General features: G+C 40.1%; 1 pseudogene; it reads left to right on the top strand.

Moving 5' to 3' along the window:
* Positions 1–18,745: 18,745 nt before the first annotated feature.
* Positions 18,746–20,778, top strand: LOC100435654 (exocyst complex component 7-like; annotated as a pseudogene).
* Positions 20,779–21,873: the final 1,095 nt, after the last annotated feature.

Here is a 21,873-nt window from a genome sequence, read left to right as displayed (position 1 = left end):
CACATTCAAAAGCTAGCAGAAGGCAAGAAATAACTAAAATCAGAGCAGAACTGAAGGAAATAGAGACACAAAAAAATCCTTCAAAAAATCCATGAATCCAGGAGCTGGTTTTTTGAAAAGATCAACAAAATTGATAGACCACTAGCAAGACTAATAAAGAAGAAAATAGAGAAGAATCAAATGGACACAATAAAAAATGATAAAGGGGATATCACCACTGATTCCACAGAAATACAAACTACCATCAGAGAATACTACAAACAACTCTATGCAAATAAACTAGAAAATCTAGAAGAAATAGATAAATTCCTCAACACATACACCCTCCCAAGACTAAACCAGGAAGAAGTTGAATCTCTGAATAGACCAATAAGAGGCTCTGAAATTGAGGCAATAATTAATAGCTTACCAACCAAAAAAAGTCCAGGACCAGATGGATTCACAGCCAAATTCTACCAGAGTTACAAGGAGGAACTGGTACCATTCCTTCTGAAAATATTCCAATCAACAGAAAAAGAGGGAATCCTCCCTAACTCATTTTATGAGGCCAGCATCATCCTGATACCAAAGCCTGGCAGAGACACAATAAAAAAAGAGAATTTTAGACCAATATCCCTGTTGAACATCAATGCAAAAATCCTCAATAAAATACTGGCAAACAGAATCCAGCAGCACATCAAAAACTTATCCACCATGATCAAGTAGGCTTCATTCCTGGGATGCAAGGCTGGTTCAACATACACAAATCAATAAATGTAATCCAGCATATAAACAGAACCAATGACAAAAACCACATGATTATCTCAATAGATGCAGAAAAGGCCTTTGAAAAATTCAACAACACTTCATGCTAAAAACTCTCAATAAATTAGGTATTGATAGGATGTATCTCAAAATAATAAGAGCTATCTATGACAAACCCACAGCCAATATCATACTGAATGGGCAAAAACTGGAAGCATTCCCTTTGAAAACTGGCACAAGACAGGGATGCCCTCTCTCCCCACTTCTATTCAACATAGTGTTGGAAGTAATGGACAGGGCAATCAGGCAAGAGAAGGAAATAAAGGGTATTCAATTAGGAAAAGAGGAAGTCAAATTGTCCCTGTTTGCAGATGACATGATTGTATATCTAGAAAACCCCATTGTCTCAGCCCAAAATCTCCTTAAGCTGATAAGCAACTTCAGCAAAGTCTCAGGATACAAAATCAATTTTCAAAGATCACAAGCATACTTATACACCAATAACAGACAAACAGAGAGCCAAATCATGAGTGAACTCCCATTCACAATTGCCTCAAAGAGAATAAAATACCTAGGAATTCAACTTACAAGGGATGTGAAGGACCTCTTCAAGGAGAACTAAAACCACTGCTCAATGAAATAAAAGAGGATACAAACAAATGGAAGAACATTCCATGCTCATGGGTAGGAAGAATCAATATCATGAAAATGGCCATACTGCCCAAGGTAATTTATAGATTCAATGCCATCCCCATCAAGCTACCAATGGCTTTCTTCACAGAATTGGAAAAAACTACTTTAATGTTCATATGGAACCAAAAAAAGAGCCCACATTGCCAAGTCAATCCTAAGCCAAAAGAACAAAGCTGGAGGCATCACGCTACCTGACTTCAAACTATACTACAAGGCTACAGTAACCAACACAGCATGGTACTGGTACCAAAACAGAGATATAGACCAATGGAACAGAACAGAGCCTTCAGAAATAATGCCACATATCTACAACTATCTGATCTTCGACAAACCTGACAAAAACAAGCAATGGGGAAAGGATTCCCAATTTAATAAATGGTGCTGGGAAAACTGGCTAGCCATATGTAGAAAGCTGAAACTGGATCCCTTCCTTACACCTTATACAAAAATTAATTCAAGATGGATTAAAGACTTAAACGTTAGACCTAAAACCATAAAAACCCTAGAAGAAAACCTAGGCAATACCATTCAGGACATAGGCATGGTCAAGGACTTCATGTCTAAAACACCAAAAGCAATGTCAACGAAAGCCAAAATTGACAAATGAGACCTAATTAAACTAAAGAGCTTCTGCACAGCAAAAGAAACCACCATCAGAGTGAACAGGCATCCTACAAAATGGGAGAAAATTTTTGCAATCTACTCATCTGACGAAGGGCTAATATCCAGAATCTACAAAAAACTCAAACAAATTTATAAGAAAAAAACGAACAACCCCATCAACAAATGGGTGAAGGATATGAACAGACACTTCTCAAAAGAAGACATTTATGCAGCCAAAAGACACATGAAAAAATGCTCATCATCACTGGACATCAGAGAAATGGAAATCAAAACCACAATGAGATACCATCTCACACCAGTTAGAACGGTGATCATTAAAAAGTCAGGAAACAACAGGTGCTGGAGAGGATGTGGAGAAATAGGAACACTTTTACACTGTTGATGGGGTTGTAAACTAGTTCAACCATTGTGGAAGTCAGTGTGGTGATTCCTCAAGGATCTAGAACTAGAAATACCGTTTGACCCAGCCATTCCATTACTGGGTATATACCCAAAGGATTATAAATCATGCTGCTATAAAGACACATGCACACGTATGTTTATTGCGGCACTATTCACAATAGCAAAGACTTGGAACCAACCCAAATGTCCATCAATGATAGACTGGATTAAGCAAATGTGGCACATATACACCATGGAATACTATGCAGCCATAAAAAAGGATGAGTTCATGTCCTTTGTAGGGACATGGATGAAGCTGGAAACCATCATTCTCAGCAAACTATCACAAGGACAAAAAACCAAACACCGCATGTTCTCACTCATAGGTGGGAACTGAACAATGAGAACACTTGGACACAGGAAGGGGAACATCACACTCCGGGGTTGCGGGGTGGGGGGAGGGGGGAGGGATAGCATTAGGAGATATACCTAATGTTAAATGACGAGTTAATGGGTGCAGCACACCAACATGGCACATGTATACATATGTAACAAACCTGCACGTTGTGCACATGTACCCTAAAACTTAAAAGTATAATAAAAAAAGAAAATTACCAGGGATTCATATCTAATCTCCAATGAAATATTGAAAAGTTAAGTTATTAAAATTACCTTTAAGGCTTTGATGATAACCAGCATTTGCCTAATGCCTTTCATCTGTGAGTTTTCAAAATATTGTAAAATTAGTATGAGTAACTCGTTTTACATATGAGAAACCTGAGGGACAGGGTGGAATAAAAACTTGCCCAAGTTTATACAGAGAAGCAAGAATGCAACTTAGCTTATGATCTTCCTGTAAATCACAGAACCATGGTGGTCTGAAATGAAAGTGTCTGAATGATTATCTGGTTCTACCCTCTGAGTGTAGAGACTGCAGTGCAGAAAGGTCTAATGACTGGTCCAAGGTCACAAAGCTAGTTAGTAAGTGAGCTGCAATAACACTCATGCTCCGTGAATCCCACTACTGGGTTTTCTTCCCTTGTTCATATGGCCTGAATATACAGTATCCGTTGGTATTGGTAGGGGATTGGTTCCAGGACCTCCTGCCAATACTCAAAACTGCAGATGCTCAAGTACCTCATATAAAATGGCACAGTATTTGCACATACCTCCTCCTGTATACTTTAAATCATCTCGATTACTTATAATACCTAATACAATACAAATGTTCCGTAAATAGTTGTTATACTGTATTGTTTTTTATTTTTGTTACTTTTTATTGGTGTATTGTTAATTTTTATTGCTTTTTTTCCCCCAAATATTTTCAATCCACAGTTGTTTGAATCCAGATGCAGATCCAGGGACTGGGAGGGCTGACAGAGGGCTGACTGTGTTTCTGCTCGGGCAGATGTCAAGTGAGCCCTAAAGGAACTTCCCACTGGCCAAGGTACTTTCTAACTTCAGAATCATGCTTCTTCCCACATTCCCCCAAGGGATAATCAGCTCTAAGAGGGCTGACTATCCATCCTTCCTCTGAGGCTTGAAGACCCAGTATGAGATCCATGTTAAGGATAAGGAAGGATGGCTTAAGGAAGTCCACCCAGCAGTCCTTGTTTCAACTGGACAGTGGCATCTCCCAGACTCTTCAACTGCATCTGCTGCTGCAGAGGCTGCCATTCATCAAACTGGAGGTCTGGTAGTTGCTAAAATGGCCTGGCAGCATTTGGTGGCTACTGACTGGACTTACTGGTTCCATTAAATTGTCTTAATGGTGCCTTCTTCAACTTGAAAATGCCTGTGATTCTTCCTCCTACAGGCCACCCCTAAGCAAAGAACAACCTCCTATTTTTCGTTTAAGTATTATTTTGGCAACCACAAGAGATGGCAACCCTGCTACAGTTGAAAATGTGCTCCACATCAAAGCCACATTTTCTTTTCAGCAGACTCACAAAGCTTTTTATTTCCAGCCCTCCAGAATACTCCACACGCCACCAATGTTTACATTTTTGTCCAGCCTACGCGTCTTTTCCTGCTTAAGAACCATATACCCTATCACTTTAGTCATGTGGCTAACACACCCTGCTTCCTTCCTTTTCCTCCGGCTTTTCTGGCCTCTGACTCAGTTACACCCATCCTGGCTGGTAGGGAACTTTTTTTTAACATATCAATTCTTGCCAGTGCCCTCTGATGTGGTTCTCTTGTGCAGCATAGAAAAAGTTCCAAGAGTCCCCAGTGTTCCTCACTACTGATCCCTTCCTGCTAAGTATTTCACTAAATGTTCTCTGATGGTGACCACTGTAGAGTTTGTTTCATCTGAAGTCTACTTGTACTGTTCTTATCCTTAGTAAACAGGAGGCAGTAAGAAGTGATGTTTGGGTTTGCAAGAAAGGTACAAATTTAATGAGGTTGCAATCTATATCTTGCCTCAAAATGAAAATAGAAACCCCATTCTACCCAATTACATTAGGTGGAAAAAATGCAACAGTCATATTGGGGGCAGTAAAGCCAACACTGCATGTTCTCACTCATAGGTGGGGATTGAACAATGAGAACACTTGGACACAGGATGGGGAACATCACACACTGGGGCCTGTTGTGGGGTGGGGGGCGGGGGGAGGGATAGTATTAGGAGATATACCCAATGTAAATGATGAGTTAACGGGTGCAGCACACCAACATGGCACATGTATGCAAATGTAACAAACCTGTATGTTGTGCACATGTACCCTAGAACTTAAAGTATAATAAAAAATATATATATAAAAAAATAATAAAAAAGAGACTTATTCTCGAATCCTGTTAAAGAATGGGGAAGTGAATTTTCCAGAGAACTCCTCATTCTTTCACAGCGCAACTCCTTAAAACATCAAGTCAAGCCATCTTCTTAGGTTGTGGCTGGACTTGGTAATTAAGTCATTCAACAAAATATTTATTGATTCACTACCAGGTCTGGGGAACTGTGCTAGGTTCTGGAGATAGAGGAGTGAGCAAAACACATGCAATGCCTACCACCATGGAGATTACGGTCTAGTAGAAGACTATGCATTGGCTGCCTACCTTGCTCAACTAGGTCAAGTCAGTCAGTTGACATGTTAAAAAGTTAAATACCCATGGAATACAGGGTATTATGTAAGGATATAGATGATTTGGTGTTGAGATATTTAGTAATAAGTCCTGCTAAATCTGGAAGCTGCAATAAAGTCCTGCCTAGGGTCGGCAGCCTCCCCAGCAGCAGGCACCACTGCACACTAGGGCAGAGACAGTAGCCAAGTCAGCCTTTTGGGTGCTCTCTAGGCACGGGGTGGGCTAGAGGACACTTTTCACCTACTTATACGGCATGGAATATTCCAAGTTGGCCCACACTCTGTGCTATGTACACAGTCTCACTGAATACTCACAATTACCCTGGAAGTAGGTTTTGTTGTTTCTGCTTTATGGAGAAACTGAAAGTCAGGAAGGAAAGTGACTTGTTCAAGATCCATAGCTAATGTCAGGTCTGAGCTCAGATCTGTTGACTCCAAAGTTCTTGCTTTCAGGGGATCATGACACACTCTCTCTTAAACCAGAGAAATTAAGATCTGCAAAATATCTTAAAACTGAAAACCTGCCAAAGTCATCATTTGTGTAATAGAGAAGACGTACTTTCAGAAAGAAGCTGACTATTAGATCCATAAGGATGGGGTTCAGTAGTAAAATATTTTCCCTCCACCTCACCTTTTCTTTTCTTATCTCAGAGCTTTTAACTACAGAAGTACCCTTTGATTTTACACACACACACATACACACACACACCCCTACATCAGTTTCAAAAGATGTATTTCACATCTGGATCTACTATTTCATTTTTTGCCCCAGTCCAGACCACAACAAAAACACCAACAAAAAACATGAGTAAAAGGGAAATATTGTAGGAGCACTCACATGAGAATTGTTATTTAGAAATCATGTCCCTGAGCTCCACTTGTTCTGCCTCTCTGATCCAGTCCCCAATTCTCCGGACAATTTAATAGTTTGTCATACCCTAAAGGAAAACAAAAAAGCCAAAAACTACTTCAAAGCACAGAAAGTCCTCACTAACTTAAAAGAAATGATCAAGCAATTTAATATGAAAATAAGTCAAACTTATTTTAAAAAACAAACATAATTTGAGTCCTATTGAATGAAGCAAAATAAATAATTGTTTTTTTTTTGAAGCAGATTATTTTGGAAGGAAATCAGGCTTTTGTAAGGATTCCTACGCTTATTGAGTGTGGTCAGGTGGTTGCAACATGGGTGTGGAAATGTAGAATTCATGGCCTCCTTCTCCAAATCGTGAATGTCTGATGTACTATAAGCTTTCAGAAAACTTGTTTATAAACTCTATGCTGTTGTTTGGCTGTCTATACCATCAGTATTACTTTTACAATATCATTTTTTAACTAATGACTCTCATAAGATTGTAGGAACTTACAACGCAAGTGGAATCATCCTGCCATGATACAGTCTGATGGGCAGAAGGGCACCGTGTGATGAAAAGAGTGATCAGGAGACATCAGTGAAAAAGAGGTCTGTGTTTACATCGTGTCTGTGGGAACTTAACATATAATGGGTCACGAATGGACATGGAGCCCAGACAACCAGGAGGGCACAAGGTCAATTTTTGGAAGGAGCTAAGGAGGGAGGTACGTATTTATAGAGAGTCTGAGCTATATGCTGAGCTGTGGGAAAATCCAAAGCCTGGGTCAGAAAGGTAAGCTGGCTATAAAAATGGAGCAATGAGGTGAGAAATGAGACAGAACCCAAGATTAACAGTAGCGGCAATGGATGGAGAGGGTTTGGGAAAAGATTCCTTTCTCCATACTAATGAAGATAACGTTGCATAATTATTGATTTATAAGTATCCATTATATGCTAGAGTCAGCATTAAACATGCATATGACACACTCATTTTATTTATTTATTTATTTTTGAGACAGGGTCTCACTCTGTCATCCAGGCTGGAGTGCAGTCGCATGATTCTAGCTCACTGTAGTCTTGACCTCCTAGGTTCAAGTGATCCTCCCACCTCAGCCTCCCGAGAGGTAAGACTACAGGCACATGTCACCATGCCTGGCTAATTTTTTTATTTTATTTTTTTACAGAGATGGCATCTTACTATGTTGCCCAAGCTAGTCTCGAACTCCTGGCCTCAAGCAATTCCCTTGCCTTGGAATCCCATAACACTGGAATTACAGGCATGAGCCACCACACTCAGCCTGACATACTCATTTTTAAGCAAAGGACTTCTAAGTCATGGCTCGTTAATCTAACACCGACGATAGTGTCTCAGGCAGAAGCCACAGCCCAGAAGACTTCCCAACATGGGAAGGCTTAGGAGACCAGCTGGCATCAGGCACATTCCACAGAAATACTGAGAAACTTATGAAGAACAAACAGACACGGCAGGAGCAAGAGGAAGATACCTGGCCTGAGTAGCACTAAATATGTCCCAGTTAAACAGAACTACTATCCCAATTAAGCAATAGTCATGACCATTAATAAACACAAAAGGGTGTGTTGCACAATGGCCTGATTCAGTGCCGTTACTGATTTAGTGCACTGTAATGATTGTTAATAATCCTCAGCTACTGCATGCTTCTCTGAGTGCTCTGGGAATTCATATTTGCCTGGATCCTTGAATGAAGATGATACTGGAAGTGAAACTCAAAGAGAATCATTTGGGTGGCCAAAATAGGTCTGATGAACTGCTGATACAGATGCCTGAGCATTTCATGGAATTCTGGGCCATTTCCTCTCCTGGTCATCTCATGTCTTGTGATCTAACCAGCTCTTAGGGGTTCTTTGGTCAAGCACTCTGGCCCTGCTTCCTCCTTTCACTTGGCTGGCAACTCTCACATAGACTTCAATGGCGAAAGCTGTCAACAGTTCATAAAAGGATCAAACACCTTAAGATGTTGTATACAAGTTCCAGTGATGTTTTCAAATATACTTCCTTTCCTAGTTCCTCACAGATAACCTTTTGGCATCCAGTGAAGTAACGTGGAGGGCAGATACCTAGTTCTGATTTGGGGAAATGTTTTCCACCCACTAGTTGTCATCATACATGGTTTGGTTCAACACATTTTATCAATGGAAACTTGTGATGTTCCTGTTAGCAACTTTTTTTTTTTTTTCTTCCTAGGGAATAGGGGTCAAGGAAAGGCCTTTCAAAGGAGGCCAACTGTAAAGAGCTGGGCTTACTTTCATGTCTGCCATCACAGCTCTTAACCATTGCTCCCCAAAGAGAAGCAAAAGAAAATACAGCTTTCCATGAGGCCTGTTCCTTTCATGCCAGCCTAGTTCCAAGGAAAAAGATTTTCCAGATCAAGTAGAGGTTTCAGATGTTTTTTTTAAATTTCCAACTCTGAGTCTAAATATTGGTAAAGAGAATTCTTAAAGAGGACTTGAAAGATAAAAACAAGGTATTTTGCTAACATCATATCCATGGCTAGTGGGATTGTTTTGCGTGCACGTGTGTGTGTGTGTTTTGATTTCTGGGACAGGAGGCAATGAATGGATAAACTAGCAAGGAAAAACTGAGACTGAGCCATTAACCCATTGGTAAGAAAATCACAATCTCTGGTAATCCATGAGAAACATTTCCTAAGGACCTTTTTTGAGAACTTGCAGCTTTTCTGAATTGGAGTTTCTCATGTGAACCACAAAACAGACAATCATTTAAGTGACTATTTTCTCAGTTCTCCCAAGATGGCACAGAGCTAGTACTATCCTGGAATATGCATGGAAGAGAAGGTAATTCATTGTGTACAATGGATATCTTACAACAATTAGGGCTTAGTTCTATCCCTGAAATGGTTGAGGAAAACCATTAGAAAAACAACACACCTAAGGCCCAAGCCTGGAGACATACCAAATACAAATTGCCTTTCCAAGAAGCACAGATGACTAAAGTGGTTTAAAAATAAATGTATGTACATACTTGAAATTTAACTTTCATGTAGTCACAAAGTTTAGGGAAAATTCTTTCTGATAAATTTAAAAGTTCCAAAAGTCTTTTAAACCTTTTGATGATGGGGTTAAGAAAAAAATGATGTGCATTAGGGGCCTACTAAATGTTTCAGTTATAGCTGGGTGCAGTGGCTCACACCTGTAATCCTAGCGCTTTGGGAGGCTGATGGGGGAGAATCACCTGAGACCAGGAGTTCAAGACCAGCCTGGCCAACATCACGAGACCCCATCTCTACAATTTTTTTTAAAATTAGCTGGACAGGATTGTGCATGCCTGTAGTCTCAGCTACTCAGGAGGCAGAGGCAGAAGGATCACTTGAGCCCAGGAGTTCAAGGCTGCAGTGATCCACGATTGTGCCACTGCACTCCATCCAGAATGGCAGAGCAAGACCCTGTCTCCACAAAAAAAATAAAAAATAAAAATAAAAATAAGAAAAAAAAGGTTTTAGCTGTAAGTTAGACAATGTCTGTTGTCAAGGCTCTCATAATCATTGCAGGGAGGAGGACAAGCACACAAGATGGCCCTGGGAGCAAGAGACAGAGATAGATGAGAGAAAGATTAAGGAAATTAAGGAAATAGAATCTTTACGAGTTAGTAATCAACTCTATGTGTAGATTGAAGGAAGGAGCTAATTTGAGTGGTTGGCTTTTCCAGGCCTTAAATGGAAAATACATGAGGTAAAATTGATTTGTTGTGGTTGTCATTATTATGGTTGCTATTGCCATGTGTGGTGGGAGAGATGGTGACAGCCAGCTTAGTGCTGGAAGAATTTGAGGTTCCATTAAGGCACTCAAATGAAAGTATACTGCAAATAGTTGGACACAGCTCTGAGTTTCAGGAGAGAGGTCTCACTGGAGATGCAGATCTGAGAATTACTAAAGATTGTGAAATATGTCTAGCTTATTCATGGAAGATGTGTTTACTGAGAAGAGGAAAGGTCTTTATTTTTGAAAACTTGAGAAAGAAAGCTGTATTTTCAGTTGTACATTCAAAAGATGATTTAAAAGCAGCCATCAGCAAAATCCATAGTATTAACTTTGATCTGAGAAAACCTTTGCATGCTCGCTGCTTTAGGGACTAAATTCAACAGCTTTGACACTGTTTTCTTGGATGCAACTCCTTTTTCCCCTTTCAAATGCTATAATTCTCCAGTTTTCCCTAAGCACTTGACTTCCCTGAGAGAGACCCTAAAACCATCTGTGCTTCAATATGTCCTCTTTGGAAATCCGTTTGATTATGCTGCCTATTGCAGGAGGAGATTAAATAGGAAGATTAGCTAATAGATTTTAATATAATTAGTATCCAAGTAGCCAAAATGTTGCCAGACTCTTGACAGCTTAAAAGTATCTACATCTGGCCGGGCGTGGTGGCTCACGCCTGTAATCCCAGCACTTTGGGAGGCTGAGGCAGGTGGATCACGAGGTCAGGAGATCGAGACTATCCTGGCTAACATGGTGAAACCCTGTCTCTACTAAAAATACAAAAAATTAGCTGGGTGTGGTGGCAGGTGCCTGTAGTCCCAGCTACTTGGGAGGCTGAGGCAGGAGAATCGCTTGAATCCAGGAGTCAGCTTGCAGTGAGCTGAGATTGCACCACTGCACTCCAGCCTGGGCGACAGAGTGAGATGCCATCTCAAAAAAAAAAAAAAAAATCTACACCTACTCTTGTGACAAAAGAGACAGCTATGATAATATGAAATTTTAAACACTGACTTCTGTCTATAAACTATTACACAAAAAACGTTCTCATGACAAATATTGAAACATTGTATATGCATGACAAATATTGAAACATTGTCTACATTGCAAAATACTAAGAAAGTAATGTAATTTGAAAAGTAAAATTTAGCATACAGTAAAAATGATAGATTACATATAGTTACTTTCACCTAGGTAAGTGAATAAAGTTATCAAATATTAGTGATAATATTCAAAATTATATGTAGTAATTAATTGGTGTAAAAAAATTATTATAGATTAAAATAGATTTTTTTTCTAAATGAAACAAAGTAATTAGCTCCAATATCTTCATAAATATACTCCCCCTCACAAAAGGTTCCTTACTATGTAGATTCAAATCTTTGCTCCATAGCATAACCTTGGGCAAATTATTTGACTTCTCTAAGTCTCAACTTTCTCATTTTACAAATGAGAAATACCATTAGAACTTTTGGTTAAGGCCAGTGTAAGGAATAAATGAGAGAACAGAGTCTGGTACATATGTTCAATAAATACTGAAGTGATGATGACTGAAAGTGGTTTTGAATTGAGATGTGACTCAAAACCACACTTTATGAAAACAGAACATTAAACAGCATTATAAATTACAAGACTTTTACAATATGACACTGATGGAGAGTCAGAGCTGCTGCACAGTCTGTGCACTGAATGATTCCAGGGTTCCATTTACAGATATGATGACATGCACAGAGCCTGCAGTATTTATGCAATGCAATGGTCCTGGCTAGAACAAGAAATTAACCCACATGGAAAAGAACTTTTCTTCCCTCTCGGAATTCACAGAGTTGTTTTTTTTTTCATTTAATCTTAGAATTCTTAACCTCTGTACACAGTTCTTCACCTCTGCTACTTTACCTAAATCAATGATTCCAAATAAATATCTCCGTGGGCCAGGAGTTGAAAAAGTATTGTGTGAACTAAGCTTGCTATAATCAAAAGAAAGAAGCGGCATTACCTAAAGGTATTCATATTCAAATGGTTTTGAAACACTGCATAGACCAAGTAAAACACATTTGTATGCCTTAGCACATTAATCAACTTTGTGGCCTTGTTTGAGTCATGTAATTTCAGTTTTTTTAATCTAGAAAAGTGAAAGATAGGATCATTTTCTTACAGTGACTCAAGAATGACGATCACAGAAACTCAGAGATTCAGCTCTTGTTCAATCTTTTCTTCTAACCCCAGAAATTATTGTCTCCTGAGTCAGCTAAAGATGGTGGTCTGAAAAACAGCCTGTTTCCACAGAAGCAGCTCGATTCCCCTCCTCCCACTGCTCTATTGCATGGTCTCTATTTATTTGAGTATTGCTTTTTAAAATTACTTAAGGGAATAAATGTTTGTTTTAAATTACAGCACTGAAAAATACGGCCGGGTGCGGTGGCTCACGCCTGTAATCCCAGCACTTTGGGAGGCCGAGGCAGGAGGATCACGAGGTCAGGAGATCGAGACCATCCTGGCTAACACAGTGAAACCCCGTCTGTACTAAAAATACAAAAAATTAGCCGGGCATGGTGGCAGGCGCCTGTAGTCCCAGATACTCAGGAGGCTGAGGGAGGAGAATGGCGTAAACCCGGGAGGTGGAGCTTGCAGTGAGCGGAGATCGCGCCACTGCACTCCAGCCTGGGCGACAGAGTGAGACTCCGTCCCAAAAAAAAAAAAAGAAAAGAAAAACACAGAAAAACAGAAAAGAGAAATAAAATTTACCTATCGTCATATCTCTGATGATATGTATGATGTCACATACATATTTGGTTTTTCCTCTGGTACACATTCACATATTAGTTACATGGAATTGGGCTCATTCTATGTATGCTCTTTTAAAATATACCTATGTTGTTTTTAAGATTTAAATCAATATATCTTTTTAGAATAGTTTACAGAAAAGTTGCAAGGATAGTGCAGAGTTACCGTATACCCAATACCGTTTTCTCTATTGTTTACATCTTACATTACTGTGGAATTTTTGTCACAACCAAGGAAGCAGCATGGATACATTGTTATCAACTAAAACTACACACTTTATTCAGATTTCACAAATTTTCCCCTAATGTCCTTTTTTCTGTCTCAAGATTCCAATCAGGATACTACATTACATTTAATAGTCATGTCTCCAATTCTCCTCTTGGCTGTGACAGTTTCTCAGATTTTTCTTGATTTTTATGGACTTAATATCAAAGAGGTACTGGTTAAATATTTTGTAGCATGCTCCTCAGTTTGGATTTGTCTGATGTTTTTTCACTGTTTTGTAAACATTATGAGTTTTTGGAAGGGAATACATAGAGTTGAAGTTCATTTTCATCACATTCTATCTGGAGTATGTGTATAAGCATGACCTATCACTGATGAAGGTAACTTTGATCACCTGGTTGAGTAGTGTTTACCAGGTTTCTTCATTATAAAGTAACTTTTCCACCTTTTCATATTCTACTCTTTGGAAGCAAGCCGCTAAGCACAACCCATTCAAGGGGTGTGGAGTTAAGCTACATCACCTTGACGGAGGAGAATCTACATAAACTACTGGGAATTTTTCTGTTTAGGAGATCTGTCTCTTCTTTATTTATGTGTTCAGTCATTTGCTTATATCAGTATGGATTCATGCTGTTTATTTTAAACTTTTGATTATAATTCTATGTTATGTTACTATTTTATTAGGCTGGCACAAAATTAATTGCAGTTTTTGCGATTAAAAGTAATGGCAAAAACCGCAATTACTTTTGCACCAATCCCAACCTACCATTTATTTTGTTGTTCAAATTGTTCGGGTATTAGAAGCTCTTTCAGGTTGGCTCCTAGGCCCATCTCACATGCCTTCATCCTTTTACTTTTTGAGCACTTCCTAATTTCCTGGCACAACAAAAATTGTTCCAGGCTCAACTTGTATATTCTCTGTCCCAGCTCTACAATGTGTCTTTTCTCCAGGGAGTCCTGGCTCCTTTTATTGGAGAAGAGTATTAAAAACCAAGGTATGAGCAATTGGTGTGTTTATTCCTATCATGATGTCATCATTTCTAGGCCCTTTCAGTAGAAAGACCTAGGAAACCTATGTATGTGTACCAAACCATGTATTGCATATATCTATGATTACTTCTGTGCCTATTCTTCTGAATCTGTATTAAGATAAACATGAGTTCATACTGGTGTCTCCAACTGTAATCTATTACCACATGGTTCATTCTAAGCTGGCTTCTCTGTTACATCCCTCTTTAATCATAAGAAATGTGGCTCCAACCAGCTGCTGTCAACTTATTTACTTGTTCAATTCCACTAAACATATTCAGCAGTTTCGGAATTGTTAAACCATATCCTCAGGAGAACAAATTTACCAACTAGAAAACAGTGCTTATGTTCAATCTTCAGTTCTTTTTGTCTTTTGTTTTATAGCTTCCAGTTAAAACACAATTTTCCTATAAAGTGGACATGGTGGCTCACACCCATAATCCCAGCATTTTGGGAGGCCAAGGAGGGTGGATCACTTGAGGCCAGGAGTTCAAGACCAGCCTGGGCAACATGGCAAAACCCTGTCTCTACAAACATACAAAAATTAGCCAGGCATGGTGTCATGCGCCTGTAGTCCCAGCTACTCAGGAGGCTGAGGCAAGAGGATTACCTGAGTCCAGGGAGGTTAAGGCTGCAGTAAGCCAAAATCACACCACTGCACTCCAGCCTGGGCAACAGAGTGAGACTCTGTCTCAAAAAACAAAAACAACAACAACAACAACAACAAAAAACCCACTGATATGGTTTGTCTCTGTGTCCCAACAAATCTCATCTCTAATTGTAATCCCCACATGTTGGGGGAGGGTCCTGGTGGGAGGTGATTGAATCATGGGGGTGAACTTCCCCTTGTTCTCCTGATAGTGAGTTCTCAAGAGATCTGGTTGTTTGAAAGTGTGTGTGGCATTTCCCTCCTTGCTCTCTCTCTCCTGCTCCACCATGGTAAGACACGCTTGCTTACCCTTCACCTTCTGCCATGATTGTAAGTTTCCTGAGGCCTCCTAGCCATGCTTCCTGTTAAGCCTGCAGAACTGCGAGTCAATTAAACCTATTTACTTCATAAATTACCCAGTCTCAGGTAGTTCTTTTTAGCAGTGTGAAGACAGACTAATACACCCACCATCTTCCAAAGTTACTTAGGTGAGCATCTTATTCTCCCCAAACCCTTCAGTGAGGTTATGCCATATATTTGTAATACAATTATATTCTTTTGTCAGAGTCTACAGTCTATCCTGAGATCTGTTGACCTCTTCGTCGATTTTTTATTTGCATACATTAAGGTTCATTCTTTGTGCTGCAAAGTTCTCTGTGTTTTGGCCAATACATAGAATCATGTTTTTGCCACCACAGTACCACAGATTAGTTCCATCACACTTTAAAGATGCCCAATGCTTCCCCTAGTCAAATACCTCTTTCCCCCTAAACTCTTGGCACCACTGATATGTTTTCTATCTGTATAATTTTGACCTTTTCCAGAATATCATATGGTTTGAATTATATTGTGTACGTAATATTGTATGTAAATTATATTGTATATTCTTGCTCTGGCTTCTTTCACTTGTAAAATGCATTTGTGACTCATTCATGTAGGTGAGCGAAGTAATGGCTAATAAATACTATTCACTGCTGAATAGTATTTCATTGTATGGATATACCACAGTTTGTTCATCCATTCACCTACTGAAGGAAATCTTGGTTAATTCCAGTTTTGAGTAATTATGAATAAAACTGCTATAAACATTTGCATGCAGATTTTGTGTGAACATAAGATTTTAAAACAGTTAGGTAATGCCTAAGAGAATGATTGCTGGGTATACGGTAAGGCTATGTCTAACTCTATAAGAAATTGCCAAACTATCTTCCAAAGTGGTATAGCATTTTGCATTCCCACTAGCAATGAATGAGAGCTCTGCATTTCTCACCAGCATTTGATGTTGCAGTTTTTTTTATTTTAGCCATTCTAATAGATGTGTAGTGGTATCTCATGATTGTTTTAATTTGCATTTCCCTAGTGACAAATGATATTCAGCATCTTTTCATATGCTTATTTGTCATCTGTATGTCTTTTTAAGTGTAGTGTCTTTTCAGATCTTTTGCCCATTTTTAATTGGGTTGTTTGTTTTCTTATCATTGAGTTTTAGAGTTCTTTATGTTTTCTAGATAAAGTTCTTGTCAGAAATATTACTTGCAAATATTTTCTCCCAGTGTGTGTCTTATCTTTTCATTCCCTTAGTAGTGTCTTCCATGGAGTAAGAGTTTTAAATTTTGATTAAGTCCAATTTACCTGTTTTTTTCTTGGGAATTATGCTTTTTGGTGTTGTAGCTAAAAACTCTTTGCTTAACCCAAGATTACACAGATTTTCTCCCATGTTGTTTTTTTTTTTTTCCAGAAGTTTTATAGTTTTACGTTTCACCTTTAGGTCTGATACATTTTGAGTTAATTTTTGTATAATGTGTGAGGTATACATTGAGATTCATTTTGCTGTGCATCAATCCCTAATTGTTCCAGTACTATTTGTTGAAAAGACTATCATTTCTCTATTGAATTGTCTTCGCACCTTTGTTAAAAATAAGTTGACTATATTTCTGTGGATCAACTATTTCTGGGCTCTCTACACTTTTCATTGATGTATGTGTCTATCATTTTCCTATTTCCACATTGTCTTGATTACTGAGGTGTTACAGTAAGTCTTGGAATTCAGTAATAGGAGTCCTCCAACTTTGTTATTTTTTTCAGAATTGTTTGGCTAATCTTAGCTCTTTGCTTTTCTGTGGTTGGAAGGGGGCTATATTAAAAATCACATTTTTGATACCCACAGAAAATTGCTGGAATTTTTATTTTAAATCTGTAGGTCAAATTGGGGGAAATTGGCATCTTAACAATCCTTGAGCATGACATAGCACTCCATTTATGTAGGTCTTCACTGATTTCTTTCATTATAGTTTTGTAGTTTCAACACACGGATCTTATACATATTTTAATAGAATCATATCTAACAACTTTTGCTGCTATTTTAAAGGGTATATATATTTTTTGCTTTTATTATTATTTTTAATTGACACATAATAATTGTACATATCATGGGGAACAGTGTGATATTCCAATACATGTATACAATGTGTAATGATTAAATCAGAATAATTAGAATATCTATCACCTCAAACATTTATCATTACTTGTATTGGGGACATTCAAAATCTGTTCTTTTAACTACTTGAACATATGCAACAGATTGTTGTTAATTATAGCCACCCTATCATGCTATAGAACACTAGACTGCACTAGACCTTATTCCTTCTAACTACCATTATTTTTGTGTTCATTAACCAACCTTTGGCAATCCCCTCCTTCTTCTACCATTCCTGGTCTCTAGTAATTGCTCTCTACTTCTACAAGATAACTTTCTTAGCTTCCTCACATGAGTGAGAGTGTGAAATATTTATCTGTCTGTGTGTGGTATATTTCACTTAATATAATATCCTCGAAGCTCATCCATGTTCTCACAGATGACAGAACTTTGTTATTTTTATGGCTAAAAAGTATTCAATTGTCTATATGTAACTTTTTTTATTCATTCATCTGATGATGGATGCTTAGATTGAGTCCATATCCTAGCTATTGTTAATACTGGGGCAGTAAACATGAAAGAGTAGACATCTCTTTAACATGCTCAATATTTCTTTGGATATATACCCAGTGGTGGGATTGCTGGATCATGTGTTAGCTCTACTTTTAGTTTTTTAAGGAACCTCCATACTGTTTTCCATAATGGCTGTACTAGTTTACATTCCCACCAATAGCATATAAGAGTTCCCTTTTCTCCACATCCTCCGCAGCGTTACTTTTTATCTTTTTGATAAAAGCCATTCTAACTGTGGTAAGATAGTATCTCTTTGTGGCTTTGATTTGCATTTTCCTGATGATTAATGATGTTGAGCATTTTTAATGTACCTGTTGGCCATTCGTATCTCTTCTTACAAGGGATGTCTATTCAGCTCATTTGTCCATGTTTTAATGAATTATGATTATTATTTTGCTGTTGACTTGTTTGAGTTCCTTATATATTCTGGATTTAATCCCTTGTCAGATAGATAGTTTGCAGATATCTTCTCCCATTCTGCAGGTTGTCACTTCACTCTGTTGGTTGCTTTCTTTGCTGCACAGAAGCTTTTTAGTTTGATATAATCCCATTTATCTATTTTTGCTTTTGTTACGTGTGCTTTTAAGGTCTTCTCCATAAAGTCTTTGCCCAGACCAATGTCCTTAAGTGTTTACCCTGTATTTTCTCCTACTAGTTTCATAGTTTTGGGTCTTATATTTAAATCTTTAATCCATTTTGAGTTTATTGTTTTATATGGTAAGAGATAGGGTTCTAGTTTCATTTTTCTGCATATGGCTATCCAGTTTTCCCAGCACCATTTATTGAAGAAACTGTCCCTCCCACCAATGAATGCTCTTAGTGCCTTTATTTATAGTCAGTTGCAGGGTGGGGAGTGCTGAGGAATGAAACTAGAAGTGGGAGCCATAGGGTTTGCAGATATGATCCTTCCACTGGAGGCATTCACCTGGCTGCCAGAGATTGAAGAGAAGCTGAATCAGGAGGAGGAGGTGCTGTCCTATATTCAAGACAGCCTGGAGAAAAGTGACCAGCTCACCAAGAGCATGACGTCTATCCTGTCATCATATGAGAGCAACCATATAAAGCTGGAGAATTCCATCATTCCGGTGCACAAGCAGACAGATAATCTGCAGCAGATAAGCAGCTGCAAGACAATTTTGAGAAGACGCTATCCATCCTGGACCACATCATCAACTCCTACCATGTTGCCAGTGACACTTAGCAGATCATCAGAGAGGGCCCCACAGATAGGCTGGAAGAATATCTAGGAAGCATGGCTAAGATTCAGAAGGCTGTGGAGTATTTCCAGGACAATAGCCCAGACAGCCCAGAACACACATCTGAGCTCTGCAGCCTGATGACCTGGCACAATAAGTTTGTATCCCCTGTGCTCATCCTGGATCCGATCGGTGGTGATGATAATCTGGAGGTATAGGAGATTATGTCCCTGGAGCACCTACCCAGCAGTGTGCTCCAGGATGTAATCTGCATCTCCTGCTGGCTGGTGGAATACAGCTGCAACCAAGATTTTATGAATGTCTACTACAAGATTTGCTCCAGCCAGCTGGACCACTTCATCAAGGCCTGGAGAAGTATTTCTGGAAGAACAGTTCTTTTTCTGGAATTCCCTACTCTCCTTCTATCCCCAACAAGAGGAAAAACACACCCGCCAAAAAGCCATTTAAGTGGCCAGGGACGTCATAAGGCTCAAAACCTTCTGAAAACAGTATTCATTCCCAGCATGGTTTAGTTGCAGAAAAGGGATGCTCCAACCTCCTTCCTTTGGAAGGTCAAGAGCATAATTTCAAAGTTAAGCACCTGTCCGAGGCCTTGAATGACAAGCATAGGCTGCTGGCCAGGAGAGATGGTGGGCACGGAGACTGATGCCTACATTCACTGTGTCAGTACCTTTGTCAAGCTGACCTAGAGCGAGTATCATTTGCTGGCTGACATCATCGCTGAGCACCATCAGGAGACTTTTGACTCTGATACAGGATGTGCTGGATTGGCTGATACTTGAAGGGGAGACTATTGTCTCCCCTCTCGGAGGTCATCATTTGACACAACTTTTCCATGGTGCTTACTGTCTTCTCCATCCCGCAGGGCCTAAGCACAGCAAGCCTGAGTTTGACCAGGTGCTCTAGGGCATAGCCGCCATCAGCAAGAACACATCACCTGGCCTCATCATCTCCCTAGAGGCCACTGGAGCCAAAGCACTGGAGGACTTTGTGGATAACATCAAAAATGACCTCGACAATGAATGCAACATGCCCAAGAATGGCACCATGCTCACAAGCAACATCATCCTCTTCCTGCAGCAGCTTCTGGACTTCCAGGAGATGGTGGGTAACATGCTGGCTTCCCAAGAGGCCAGTTCTTCAGCCACAGCCACGGTTCCAAGTTCAGCAAGTGACTGCTAAGCATCTATATCTGTAAAATTCTGGGCAGCCTGCAGTTGAACTTGCTGAGCAAGTCCAAGGTGTATGAGGACCCAACTCTGAGCACCATCTTCCTGCATAACAACTACAACGACATCCTCAAGTTCCTGAAGTCTGCGCTGACCCAGCTGGTGGTTGTGACTCAGCAGACTGCTGAACACCCCTACTGGGAGCATATTGAGCAGTAAATCCTGACTTACCAGTGCAGTTGGCTAAAGGTGACTGAATATTTCACAGAGAACAATATACTTGTGTTCCAACCAGGAGTCAAACTCTAGAATAAGGCGCAGCAGATGATCAAGGAGTATTTCAAGGGCTTCAATGATGGCCTTGAAGAACCGTGCAAGACCGTGCAAGATCCAAAAGGCCTGGGCTATTTCAGACACAGAGAAGAAGGACAGGATTTGCCAGGCCCAAAAAAACATTGTCAAGGAAACCTATGGGGCCTCTCTGCACAAGTTCAGCAGCATGCCCTTCACCAAGAGCCTGGAGAAGTACATGTACACATGGAGCAGGTGGATGACATGACCAATCACCTTTTCAACACCTCTGCCTGAGTCTTCTGCTAGCCCTGCCTGGTTGTGCCAGACTAGCCAGGTCACTGGACAGATAAACCCATGTTAACTTGCCTCTGGGCTGGGTGAGTTTGAAGTCCTTTAGGAAAGAGACTTGTCTTCACTGCCCCATCCAGGAGCCCCCCTCCCTGAGCCCTCTAGTCCTGGTTTCTGCTTTTTCCCCGTAGCCCATGTTTCCAACCAAACCAGCATTCACCAAGAAAGCTGGGTTCCTTCTCATCTTGGGTTTTGTGACGCTGATAGCTTGTGAAATAGGATAGGAGAGAAAGAAGACAGAGGCCTGTGCCCACAGCTGCCTCATGTGTACCAAAAGTAGGAGGGCAGAAGAGCCCTACCTCTGGCCTCAATCAAAAATGGGTACTAGCACTTCCTTTTCAGCCCAAAAATGTGGGTAGGTCTCAGAGGAGTAGTCAGAAGACCTTGGGAAAAGCAATTAGGTTCTCTTGGATTTTGTGCAGAAAACACATTCCCCATTGCCCACAGAGCTGAGGTCTGGGGCTGTTCCATCTCCTAGGAGTCCCCTAGGTGACTGGGGGCAGGAGTGCCTGCCTGCTCGCCATTCCCTCTGGGGTCAAGTACTCTGTAGGAGGCATTCAGAAAAGGAGCCCTGACCCACCCCCTGTGGCCTGCTTCCCAGGCCCCCGTCTCCCCCTTCCCAGCATTAGTGCCTCCTGGCCCAGGGCCAAACAGCAGTGGTTGCAGAAGGAGAAGTGAGGCTGCGTGCCTATGGACTGGGAGACTGGTGGACAGTGGAGAGAAATTCAGGAGCAAAGTGAGGGTGAAAAGTAAGGTCCTACCTACTTAGGATCAGAATGAATAGCTGAGTTCAATGAAGACAGACCCTTGAGGTGTACTTGCACTTGGGGATGGGTTTATTTCAAGCTCTTTGCTTATATGCTAACAAAGGGAGAGCTCAGGGTGGTTTAGGATGTTCCGGGGATAGAGACGAGATCTGACTTTCCTCCTCAGCTCTCCAGAGACCCTGTCTTGGCTCTACCCCCAGCCATGGGAAACCAAAACTGCATCCTAAAGTCTGCAACCCAGGCCCAACGCAGTTACAGCCTGGGCTGCTTGCCA

Source organism: Pongo abelii, chromosome 3 (assembly GCF_028885655.2).
Source record: "Pongo abelii isolate AG06213 chromosome 3, NHGRI_mPonAbe1-v2.0_pri, whole genome shotgun sequence".
In the NCBI taxonomy this organism is placed as follows: Eukaryota; Metazoa; Chordata; class Mammalia; order Primates; family Hominidae; genus Pongo; species Pongo abelii.
This window is presented reverse-complemented; position numbering and strand designations above follow the sequence as displayed.